This window comes from Sapajus apella, unplaced genomic scaffold, assembly GCF_009761245.1.
Source record: "Sapajus apella isolate SASKATOON/1434 unplaced genomic scaffold, GSC_monkey_1.0 scaffold48, whole genome shotgun sequence".
Taxonomy (NCBI): Eukaryota; Metazoa; Chordata; class Mammalia; order Primates; family Cebidae; genus Sapajus; species Sapajus apella.
In genome coordinates this window covers 8,914,749-8,927,885 of record NW_022436988.1, presented here as the reverse complement: position 1 = coordinate 8,927,885, position 13,137 = coordinate 8,914,749, and the positions used below count along the sequence as shown (strand labels likewise).

General features: G+C 46.5%; 1 long non-coding RNA gene across 1 annotated transcript; it reads left to right on the top strand.

Moving 5' to 3' along the window:
* Positions 1-362: 362 nt before the first annotated feature.
* Positions 363-5,723, top strand: LOC116525719. Its single transcript, XR_004257788.1, has 3 exons — positions 363-518; positions 2,566-2,568; positions 5,713-5,723. It is a non-coding gene; the product is annotated as an uncharacterized LOC116525719 (long non-coding RNA).
* The last annotated feature ends 7,414 nt before the right edge of the window (positions 5,724-13,137 follow it).

The following is a 13,137-nucleotide window of genomic DNA, read 5'->3' as shown; positions in this document are numbered from 1 at the left end:
TACAATTCATAAAATTATAGCTACCATAAGTAGTGACTGGCAAAGTGAATTGAAAACTTTCTGGAAAGGATCCACCATCCTAGATGCCATTTGAACATTTGAGATTCATGGTAGGAGGTCAAAATATCAACATTAACAGGAGCTTGGAAGAACTTGAATCCAACCTGATGCTGAGGCGTCTAAGATTTCAGTGGAGAAAGTAACAGCAGATGCAGTAGAAATAGCAAGAGAGCTAGAATTAGAAGTGGAGCCTGAAGATGTGACTGACTTGCTGCCATCTCGTGATAAAACTTGAACAGATGAGAAGATGCTTCTTACAGGTGAGCAAAGTAAATGGTTTCTTGAGATGGGATCTACTCCTGGTGAAGATGCTATGAACGTTGTTGAAATAACGACAAAGAATTTAAAACATTGCTTAAACTTAATTGATAAAGCGGAGGCAGGGTTTGAGAGAACTGACTGCAGTTTTAAAAGAAGTTCCGCTGTCGGTAAAAAGCTATCAAACAGCATCACATGCTGTAAGGCCATCTTTCATGAAAGGAAGAGTCATTTGAGGCAGCATACTTAATTGCTGTCATATTTTAAGAAACTGCTGCTGGGCAGGGTGGCTCGCACCTGTCATCCCAGTGCTTTGAGTGGCCAATATGGGAGGAATGCTTGAGCCCAGGAGTTTGAGACCAGCCCGGGAAACATAGCAAGACCCCATCTGTACAAAAATTTTTTTTTAAAGTTAGCTGAGCACAGTGGCATGTGCCTATAGTCTCAGATGCTCACAGGCTCACAGGTGGGAGAACCACTTGAGCCTGGGAGTTCAAGGCTGTAGTGAGCTTTGATTGTGCCTCTGCACTCCAGCCTGGGTGACAGAGCGATACTCTGTCTTTAAAAAAATAAAAAAGCAATTGCTACAGCCACCCGAATCCTTAGAAACAGCCACCCTGATGAGTGAGCAGCCATCAACATCAAAACAAGACCTTCTGCCAGCAAAATGACTGACGTGCTAATAATCAGATGATTGTTAACATTTGTTAGCAAGAAAGTATTTTTAAATTAAGATATGTACGTTGTTTTTTAGACATAATGCTATTATTGCACATTCAATAGATTCTGATATCGTGTAAACATAGCTTATATGCAATGGGAAATGAAAAATTTTGTGTGATTCATTTTAATGTGATATTCACTTTATTGTGGTAATCTGGAACAAAACCCACAATACCTCTGAGGCAGGCCTATATTGTTTAGAAATATCTACATACCTTGTAAAACTTTTTTTAAAAAGAGAGAGAGAGAAGGAAATGCTTAATATGAAGCTCAAGGTAGAAGTTACCTCTGGTGGAGAGAAAGAGGGAGGTGAAAGGGAATAAATACACAGAGGCCCTCTCAGGTGCTGGTAATGCTCTATTTCTCAAGCTGACTGGTGAAAACGTGGGTGTTTTATTATTGCTTTTTAAGCAGTATATATACATTGCCCTCTTCTGATAAAAAAGTAACAGGAAGCCTTTTTGTATTTAAGTCCCAAGTGACTAGGAAAATAAATCTAGTGGGTTATAAAAAGTCTAAATTTTGAGAATCAAGGAGTACTTCCACCTCTGAAATAAAGCATGCACACATCTCAGTTTGCAAGTCATGCCATATTGGATGCCCAGCAAATAAGATCCAGGGCATACTCCCTCTTTCCATCTAAGACTCCCAGCGACAGACAAGGAGACAGGAGGGGTCAGGACTGCCCCATACAGCAGCCCTATCCACGTGTGGACATGGGTAGAGTGGGCCAGTGCAGAGGGTGTGGGTGGGTAACTCCCTGGAGCAGCAAGAGAGAAGAGTAAAGGAACAGGGGGAAGGGGCTGGAGACCCATCATCTCCCACGACATCAGTTTGGGAAGCTCTCCGGAAAGCCCCACCTTTCCTTTCTGAAACTTCATCAAACCTTTCTTCTCTTAGCTTCAAAAGAGTTCCCTGCCTGCTGGCTGTGGGAGCCACAGACAGGCAGCTTTTAACTTGAGACACTCAAGGGTCTGCAGTCTGGAGCCCAGATCCCCCGATTCTAAACCCTGTCCCTCCCAGACAGGTGTGGTACCTGGGCCAGACTTCTCCCACTTCCATGCTGGGAACTCCTTTTTTTGCAGCAGCAGTTCTGCTTGCAACTTCCACACCATGCAAAAGTGATGATGAGATTGGATTTTAACTGAGAGTTATAAATACATCCTGGTGTACTATTAATGTCAATAATAGTGCAATTATTTCCAGACTAGTCAGATTCAATGAAAGCAACAGTAAACAAGCCTGGAGCAGCCACCAGGTGAGTGTGGTGGGGGCTGCACAGCTGGCTGGCTGCTGAGGATGACACTTTGCCTTCCTGGCTATCTCTTGAGCAGGGGAAGCTGTGGTGTGTGGCTGTCATTCTGCCAGTGACTGCTCCCGCACCCACAGTTCCTGATGCCTTTAAGTAACTGAGCAAGGCAGCCATCTCCATTCATAGCAACAACTGTGCCATATATGAAAAGGGAGAGAGCCTGAGCACTAAATGCTACTCACAGGTGAGATGCCTGCAAACCCAGAGCCGAGACAGTAGAGTCCAGCTTCACAGACTCACCTTCCTGAAGTCCTTGGAAGGCTGGCATTCCCTCTAGCCCTTCTCCCTGCTGTGTAATTATCTATTTGCATGTCTATCATCCCACTAGATTCTGAATTCTCTGAGGACATGGATGAGGAATCCCTACTGCCCAGGACAGTGCGCAGTGCAGAACAAGGCTCAGCAAATGTTGAGTTGTGAAATCTAGGAGACGCTCTCCTGGCTGTTTAGGAAGGCAGGTACTTTAGAGGCTAAGAATACAGGCCTGGAGTCAGCTGGGCATGAAATTAAAGGCCCCTTCTTCTACTTATTGGCTGTCCAACTTTTGGTAAGTTACTTGATATAGTAACTTTGGCTGTGTGCCCACCCAAATCTCATCTTGAATTGTAGTTCCCATAATCCCTATGTGTCATGGGAGGGATCCGCTGGGAAGAAATTGAATCATGGGGGCCATTACCTCCATGCTGTTCTTGTGATAGTGAGTTCTCACAAGATCTGATGGTTTGGTTTTTTTTTTTTTCGTTTTTCTTTTTCTTTTTCTTTTCTTTTCTTTTTTTTTTTTTTTGAGAGAGTCTCACTCTGTCGCCAGGCACCAGGCTGGAGTGCAGTGGTGTGATCTTGGCTCACTGCAACCTCCACCTCCCGGGTTCAAGCAATGCTCCTGCCTCAGCCTCCCGAGTAGCTGGGACCACAGGTGCGTGCCACCACGCCCAGCTAATTTTTGTATTTTTTAGTAGAGACACAGTTTCACCATGGCCTCGATCTCTTGACCTCGTGATCTGCCCGCCTGGCCTCCTGAAGTGCTGCGGTTACAGGTGTGAGCCACTGCACCCAGCCGATCTGATGGTTTTATAAGAGGCTTTCCCCCTGCTTTGCTCTGGACTTCTCTGTGCTGCCATCATGTGAAGAAGGACGTGTTTGCTTCCCCCTCTGCCATGATTGTAAGTTTCCTGAGGCCTCCCCAGGCATGCTGAACCGTGAGTCAATTAAACCTCTTTCCTTTATAAATTACCCAATCTTAGGAATATCTTTATTAGCAGAGAACAGGCTAATATATTACTTAACCATTCTGTGCCTTGCTTTCATCATCTGTAAAACAGAAATAATCATCATCTTTGCTTTATAGGGTTGTTGTGAGGATTACCAGAAGGGATGAATGTCAATGAAAGTAGCATGGTACCAGGCACATATATGTGCTTCATAAGCATATTGCTATCATTATTATGATTTTAATGAGTACATTATCTGTGACTATTAGAGACGCAGCATGGTAGAGTTCATAGCCAGACTCCCTGGGTTAAATTCCTGGCTCAGTCCCTCTCGAGCTGTGTGGCCTTGGGTGACCTTGGATGACTGGGCTAGGATAGGGTGAGGCAAGTGAGTCACCTAGGATGTAAAATGTAAGGTGGCTCCTCATCTGCCGCCCCCTCGTCCTGTCCCCATTGAACAAGCCCTTTGCCTCTCTATGCCACATCGTAAGTGATAAATGAATGTTAGTTTCTTCTATGGATAAAATGGGTTTCCCTGGAACAACTGTCTATGTAGCGTTCTCTTCCGCTGCTGTAGAAGAGCAAAGCTGAGCCCATGAGCAAACGCAGCGGGAGTAAGCAGTTAAGGGTGTCCAGCGATGGCGAAACAGAGGTGACCCTGCCCATTTCCAATCAACTGCGTTTTCCTAGAGTCTGCTTGAGTGGGTTTCTGTACCTTGCAAACTAAAACACTCTCTGACTAAGCAGTGATAGAAAGCACAGAAAGAAAGCTGGGAATCAAATCCAGGAGTCCTTGCAGGCCATGCTAAGGATGTTTAGTCTTGGCTCTTGCTGGCTACTCTATTTCTGATGTGGTTCTTACTTGGGAAATTACATACACAACGACCCCCTTGAACACCCACTACCCAGACAACTTGCTCCCATGTCTGCATGCCCAGCTTCCTCTTTCCTCCTGGCTATAGAAGCAAACAAGAGGAGAGGGTCATGGAGGGTGCTCTTATGCAGAGAACATAAAACATTTGGCGCTGGCTTCTCTCCCATCAAGAAGAGATGGCACCCACTTTATTCTTAAAAAGGATAAAGTGTTCTTCCCAGCAGCTACTGACCTGGGACTTTAAACACATCTGCATGGAGCATTCCCTCTGGCACCGTCCTGGTGAATGTCTCTGGCTCTCCTGCTCTCCATAAAGGCCTGTATATCTTTTCCCTGGGCCTTTCCAGCTGAATTTTAAAGAGGGTTTTAGAGAGTGTGTCATGACAAGGGTTCTTCAGAGTCTTCTAAATCATAATGCATAGAGCCGAAAGAGTGCTATTTCTTTTCCTAAGAATGATTTGCCCACTCTGATTCAGCGATTCGCCCACCCCAGCCACAGTCTAAGAAACTTTGCAAAAAAATGAGAAACTTCCCATCCTCAATTGTTCCTCCCCAAGAAACCCCTCTCAATCTCCTCTCTCTTTTACTCTCCCATCCCCCTTCCCTCTCCCACCTCTTTCCATCATAATGCAATAAAACGGACCGAAGCGCATCTAAATCCCTCACAGTTCCTGGAGAGGGGGCCAGCCAGATGTATTTACTACTAAATGGATGCAAATTCACTTGCTGCTGATTTTCAAAGAAACGAGCCGTCCCTGACACAATATTGCTTTGCTCATCACCAAATCGGGCCTTTGCTTTGTAATTTGGCAAAGCTGTCAAAACAATCAGATCCGGGAGGTGGGATGGTGTCTGCGTTGCGCCATCCCAAGAGACCGATCTCAGTGGTAACTCCAGGCAGCTCCACTCAGAAATGTGCTCCGTGGGGGAGGCCATCAAGGGGGCCTTTGAAAGGTGTCGTGGAAAGAGATGGGTCAGATGGGCATGGGGCACTAGGCAGAGCCAAGGTCAGGATGGGCTAGACTTCCAGGTTTCTCAGCTGCAAAAGCAGCCCCAGGGAGATGTGGTTCTGGACCACGCGAAGGGCTGAAGAAAGAAAGGGGTCGACACATATTCCTGCACAAACCTGTGCTCTTCCCTAGGACTTCACAGTCCACTAGGCCACAGCAGCCAGTCCATGGACTCCAGGTCTAGAACCCATGCTGGGTAGAAAACCCTTCAACTGCTCGGGCAAGTCACTGGATCTACCTGAGCCTGAATGGATTTTTCGTTTGCAGGAGAAAGTTGATGAATCTGCCTCCATGCGCCTCTCAGTCTCTAGCTGCAGGGCTTCTTAGGTGAAGGGCGAGCTGGGAGAGTATCGGAGTGGGGCTGTGGCAGAAAGGGATGTCAGTCCTCCTCAAGTTGGTTACCAGTGTAGGATTCTTTGGGTTACAACGATAGAAAATCAAGTCTAACTCAAGGTAATTTGCTTCAAGCCACCAGAAACCTGAGAATATTGGTTTTCTAATTGCCAATATAACAAATTACCACAAAGTGAGTGGATTAAAACAACATAAATGTATTATTTTACAGCTCTGGAGGCCAGAAATCCAGAAATTGGTTCACCCCTTGGCTAAAACCAAGATGGCAGCAAGGCTGCATTCCTTCTGGAAGATGTAGGGAAGAATTCATTCCTTGTCTTTTAGCTTCTGAGAATGCCTGTGAGGGGGAGCTCACAGTAACTTTGACCCTGACTTCCATTGTCACATTCCCCCCCCCGACTCTAACCATCTGCTTCCCCTTGTGATAACACTGAGCCTACTCAGATAATCGGAGGTAATCCCCCATCTCAAAATTCTTAATCGTATATATGCAACACCCCTTTTGTCATGTAAGCCAGCATATTGACAGATTCTAGAGGTGAGGATGTGGATGTCTTTGGGGACCTGAGAACCATTATTCTTTCCTTTTTTTTTTTTTTTTTTGAGACGGAGTCTTGCTCTCTTGCCAGGCTGTAGTGCAGTGGCACAATCTTGGCTCACTGCAACCTCCACCTCCTGGATTCAAGCGATTCTCCTGCCTCAGCCTCCCAAGTAGCTGGGACTACAGGCACACACCACCACGGCCAGCTAATTTTTGTATTTTTAGTAGAGACGGGGTTTCACCATGTTGGTTAGGATAGTCTCCATCTCTTGACCTCATGATCCGCCCATCTCAACCTCCCAAAGTGCTGGGACTATAGGTGCGCGCCACCACACCGGTCCAGGGGCTGTTATTCTACTAACTTTGGGGAGTAGCCTCAGGTACTACTGAAGACCTAGCACAGGGAAGAGGGTGCCGACGGCTCAGACAGTACCATCAGGGTCTTTCTTTCATCTCTACCTCTGCAGTCTGCTACCTTCATTTTAGTTGTATTCTCAAGGCCATTTCAAATAGCCTTCCCCCTGCTAGCCAAGAAAAATGCTGCCTAGCCCTAAATTATGGCATTTGAGATTAGTAGATATTAATAGTTTGGGAAAAAATCATCCTTCCCCCCTCTGCTATCTCTCTCTCTCTGCCCTGGTCCAAACACGTCTCTTCGTAGATCCCTTGAATTAACTAAGGCTTCTTGGGGTGCTTGGGAAGAAGGGCACTGAGGAGAAATACAAATCTTTGAGACAGCTAGGTTGGGGGTTCATCAACCTAATTTGTAGATGAATCAGCATGTACCCATTTAGTAATCCAAGCTGGTGATGCCGATCACGTCAGCTACAAAGTGCTCTAGCAGCAAGCCTCGTCATTATTCAGTCTCTTATAGGTCAGGCCAACCACCCAGAGCATGTTCAGGGATCCCAGCCCTGCTCAGCCCAGAGCATTGACATTTGTGGTTAAGAAGGGCTCTGTGGAAGCCACACATCCATCCCCTTTGGTTTCGCCATATGTCTCTGTAACCTGGAGGGAAAAGGCCCCTCCCTCCTGGGGTGGGATGATAATTAAGAGTAATTTCAGTCCTGCTGGTCTCCAGTTACAATTACAGGGTTCTGGATCAATTAGTACTCACATTTGCACGGAGAAGATGGTGAAATTTATAATGTAGGTCCCCACTTAGAGCTATAACTAGGGTGACCCTATGTCCAGGTGTGCTAGGGACAGTCCTGGTTTACACCTGGATTATTCAGTTCTGCCCTTCATTCTCAACAGGGTCCCTGTTGAAATGATCGGTGTTATGTTTACTCTAATGTGAGCAGAAATAGAAGAGAGTTTCACTTACCCATGAGCCAGATGGGGGCTCCAAGGCAGCAGCTGGGGAAGACCCCCAGATCACACAGGTGCCCCTCTTCCTTGTGCCAGCTGTAAAGCCAAGGAATAAACAAACGCTTCCCATTGCAGGGAGCTGGGGAGCCTGTGATGTGGCTTCTAGTAGCTGTCCCCAGACTCCACACTGTACCTTCCGGGTCTGGGGAGGCCTGTTCACTGTCATGCCTTCATGCAGATCTCTGGGGTAAGTGCTCCGTTGTTGTAGGAAAATAACTTAACTTTTCATTGAGTTTATTTATATGAATGCCTATACCTTTTTATCAATGCATAAATGTTGTCATTACCTGACTTGTGTGTATGTGTGGGTAGACTCTTAGTTTTCTTTTTTCTTGTTAGTTTGACTCTCCTTGATACCTCTCCTCTGTCCTCTATCCATAACACTAGAATTTCATGCTAATATCCTAGTAGGGAATTTCATGCTAATATCCTAGTAGGGATCTGTCCACATTTTTCCTCATGATCATATCCTGTATAAATATATACACACACTACCTGTAGTATATGTGTATGTATGTAACTTTTTATATATACCCACATGCATTCACTTATACACATACATGCACTTACACATGTATAACCAGCCTTTTGCCACTATTTGTTTTGCTGAATTATATTCAGTTTCTCATATTTTGTTTTCCTCACTCAACACCTTGAGGAATTGCCTCTAAGTCCTCCAGTATTGCTCTGGTTGTTTTCAATAGTGTATAATATCACCTGGTATAAATGTACTATAATGTATGCACCCAGACCTCGAGTGTGAATACTCACTTTGTTTCCATGGGAGAAATTTCCCACATTCACCAAATATAAACGTGTCACACTTTTGCCTAATGCTTCTGACTCACATCCGATTCAACAATCTTTAAGAACACATGTCGATCTGAAGAATATAATCAGCTGCTATTACTTCCAGGATGTCACACTGACCCACCATCAAACTGTCGGCGCAGCTTGGTGCCCTTGTTCCCCATACAGAGTCATAATCAGCCTTTTGTATTCTCTGGTGTTTGTTGTCTGATTGCAATTCTGAATTTGGGTGACAGTCAAAGACTGGGTGCCTAACCAGGAAGCATCTCAACGTATTAGAAAGGGGCCAGTCTTTGGGACGGACAAACCTGGGTTCAAATTCTGGTACCACCACTTATAAGTTGGGAGATTTGGATAAATACTCACCATCCCCCAGCCCCAATTTTCTTCGCCTTTCAGATAGAAATCATGATACCAACCACATAGAGCATTAAATGAGATTCTGGGTGCACAGGGCCTGGTCCCAGGGGACCCACTGCCCAGGTGACTTTTCCTAGCCCCAAATTATAAATCATGTTGGACTTGAAGGAGAAAAGTTCAAATTGATCAATAAGGGATGTCAGGGGCAAACAGTCCACCTCAGATAAGCAAACAGAAACAGGTTGTTTTTGGAATAATTGGATGCCCTGTCTTTGTTTGCAGAGCAGTGTGTACACCACGGTTGTTTAAGGCAGCTTATTGATGGCAATGTCCATATCACTGGTGAGCCACAGCAGGAGAGGGGTGTGGCTGTGGAAGGGGTCCAGTAAGCAGGGAGCTGATGGAGGTTTAGGATTAGGACCTGAGGAAGGGATGCTAGGGTATGGTGGGCATTCCTCCACCTAACAGCAAAGGTCACTTCCTGTCCTCTCCCCACACCATACATCACTTTCCAACTCCACCCCACTCAACCCCCCGAGAAGAAGAAAGAGGAAATGAGCTCCACAGCACAGGTCTGTTATGGACTGATGTGTGTCCCCCAAAAATTTAGGCATTGAAGCCCTAACACCCCAGTGGGATGATAGTTTTTAAATGTGGGGACTTTGGGAGGAGATCAGGGTTAGATGAAATCACAGGGTAGGGCTATTAATCCCCTATGATGGGATTAATGGTCTTATAAGAAGAGGGAGAAAAAGACTAGAGAACACAAGTGTGCTCTCACTCTCTCTCGCTCCCCCCTTGCCATGGGAGGACACAGCAAGAAGGCGGCCATCTGCAAGCCAGGAAGGGAGGCCTCACCAGGAACCACATCAGCTGGCACCTTGATCGCGGACTTCCAGCTTCCAGAACTGCGAGAGATAAGCGTCTATGCCATTCTGTTATGGAAGCCAGAGCTGACTGAGACTGCAGCCCTGCCTTTCCTTTCTAGGATATCAGGAACAAAAACCCAGAGTGCTGTCAACATATCTGATACTCAAAATGGAGTCCTGTGGCCAACACGAGCCACGTGCCTCATCTCTTGCCACGTTCCGGTAGGGAGATATAGCTGTGGCCAAGACAAGTGGAGAAGCCGTCTGGGGTGCTCACAGGCAGGGCCTGGTGAGGAGCCCTCTTGTGGACAACTTACCCAGGACTCTGAGATATTCCTCAGCATCCCCCCTCCTTGGTGCTAGTCATGGTGTCTTGCACACAGTGGGAGCTTTACATGTATTTGGTGAGACATTGGGTACTAGGCATGGTGTCTTGCACACGGTAGGAGCTTTATATGTATTTGGTGAGATACTGATTGGAAATAACAGATGGTGAATACGTGGAGAGAGACGGAATCAGCAGTTGCCTGGATTGGAGGAAAGGGTGAATTCCCGCCCCAATCCCGCCCTGTCCGCGGCTATGAATTACTCTGCGGTGGGGAGGGGAATTCCTTCATTAAAATTTCCAAATAGGGAGTCACATTAATAGCCAGGCACACTGTTCCTTTCCCTCAAGGTAAGAAGATTTATTGCCCAAACTTACATTTTATCGCGCACAACCGAATAAAAATGATCGATTTCCCTGCCCGCCTTACAGCATCCTTCCACAGTTATTAAAGTCTCTAAAAATGTTTTCTTTGAAAAAAAAAAAAGGTTAAAAGAAAGAGAGGTGGAGAGAGTGCAAACCAAGAAGACGCTGGGAAATGCTGCCTAGCTGAGGGCTATCCATCTTGTCAGCTGCGGACCACATAACCTTGATGTCACTATATTTTCTGCTCGTATCCAAATTTACAATTTGCCAGCCAGGGAGATGGAAATGCCAGACCTCCCCCTTGGAGGTGGATGCTGGAAGGTTCTTAAAGAGTCCAAGAGAGAGAGGAGTATCCTAGCTCTGAAAACTCCAAAAAGACACTGAACCTGCCGCTGAGCTCTTAGCAATTTTCCCTGAGTTGGGAAAAACAGGCCTCCAAGGTCAAGAAGATGGATTTCAACTCCAGGGCCACAAACATATCCAGCAAGAGCCCCTTTGTTCACTGAAGAATAAGGAGGTTTCTATTTTGGAGGGCCAGAAATGTCCCTGTGCAAGTTAGGGAATGGGAGAGTTGGGCCATGCAACAGACAAGGTATAAACCAGAGTGAAAGAGACCTGTTTAACCTACAGGAAAGAGCAAGCCGCACGCCAGCCCTGCAGAGCTCCCCCTTGCATGCAAACACACAAATGGGTAATTATACATCATTCGTCTGTTTGGTCTAGTGGGTCCCCAAGAACCTCTGGTTTGCCATTTTGGTAATTTAATTTTACTAAGTGCCAAGTAATACAATTGTATATCACCCCATTTGTGAATTCCTTCGGGACAAGATTCTCTCCCCTACACACACACACACACACACACACACACACACACACACACACACGGTGCTTTCTTTAGGGCTCTATTTAGGTCTATTTACTTGACAATGGTAAAACTGTGCTTTAAAATTCCATAATTCGCCTGGACACAGTGGCTCACGCCTGTAATCCCAGCAGAGGCAGGCAGATCACCTGAGGTCAGGAGTTTGGGAGGTGAAGGAGGGCGAATCACCTGAGGTCAGGAGTTCAAGAACAGGCTGACCAACATGGTGAAACCCCATCTCTACTAAAAACACAACATTTGCTGGGAGTGGTGGCACATGCCTGTAATCCCAGCTACTTGGGAGGCTGACAGGAGAATTGCTTGAACCCAGGAGGCAGAGGTTGCAGTGAGCTGAGATCGCACCACTGCACCCCAGCCTGGGTCTGGGCAACAAGAGCGAAACTGTCTCAAAAAAAAAATTCCATAATTCACTACTTGTTACCAGGTCAATCTGGTCTCTTTCTAAATTAGTGCTCATTAGTCAGGTCTTTCTGAACTTGTTTCCGAGTGAATCTGGACATCTGTCCTTTGCTCACAATTTGTTTATACTCATACTTCCACTCTGACTTCTGGAATGTTCCCCACATTGTAGATGGGGCCCTGGGGCCCTGCAGCATAGTCAGAGGGTTGCAGCCTCCCAGGAAGGCCCCCTCCATCGCTTTAAGTTTTCTGCGCTTGTGAGAACCTTGTATCCTTCTGGGAGTGTTTTCCTGGCATGGCCTGGAAGACAGCCATGAATCTGTCTCGGGCCATTTGACTCGAGCTCCCAATGCCAACCCTAACAGACGCTTCCATCAGGCCTGACGCGTCAACGATCTATAAGCCATTAACCAGCGATATCAGACCTCCCAGCTTCAGCCTCCTCTGTGAGAACGAATACAGAGGGGAAGGGGGAAGGAGGGAGGAGAGAAGAGGTACAGAGAGAGGGAAGATGTGAGAATGCCAGGTCCTCCATTTCTTATAAGGATAAGTGATTGATGATTGATGATGATGATAAGACAGCAGCTAACGATGACAGAGCTCACCGTGTTTCAAGCACTCTTCTAAATGCACTGCATACAGTAGCTCATCTAATCCCCACAACAACCCAAAGAGATACACTGTTATACTCACTTTGCAAGTGGGGGAAACTGAGGCAGGGAGTGCTTCAGAGACATTCTGAGGTTCCAGTGCAGGTGAGTGGCAGAGCTGGCAATTTAGCCCAGTTGCTGGGCTCCAAAATCTGTGCTCTCAGCCACGCTACGTATTGCCTCTCACCGTGGCCAGGAAATCAAAGTCAAAAGAGATGGAGCGAATTCAGCTCAAAGCAGGCAAGAGTCCTAGCTCCCTGTGGGTGGTGGCTGCGCTGTGGGAACTGGCCTGCAGCTCACCAGGCAAAGGAGAGCAGCTTTCCCAGAGATTCCCTGCTCAGGCCACAGAGACAAAAATCTTCTATTCCTTCTAGAAATAATAGTGTCTAAGCTGCTTCCTCAGTCAGAGCCCTTCAGACAATTTGTCACTTCAGGTCCACAACCTTGGAGGTAGTTCTTAATGACCACAGTCTCAGCTGCAGCTCCTCTCACCCTGGCTAAATAAAGGGGACAGATCTTTCAAGACTCCTCATGTGCCAAGAACCCCTTCTCACACAGGAGAGATCAGATGGGATGGGATGGGATGGGATGGGATGGGATGGAACAGGATGGAATGGATAGGATGGGTTGGATGGGATGGGATGGGATGGGATGGATGGGATGGGATGGGATGGGATGGGATGGGATGGGATGGAATGGGAAGGAATGGGATGGAATGGATGGGATGGGGTGGGATGGAATGGATGGGATGGGATGGGATGGGA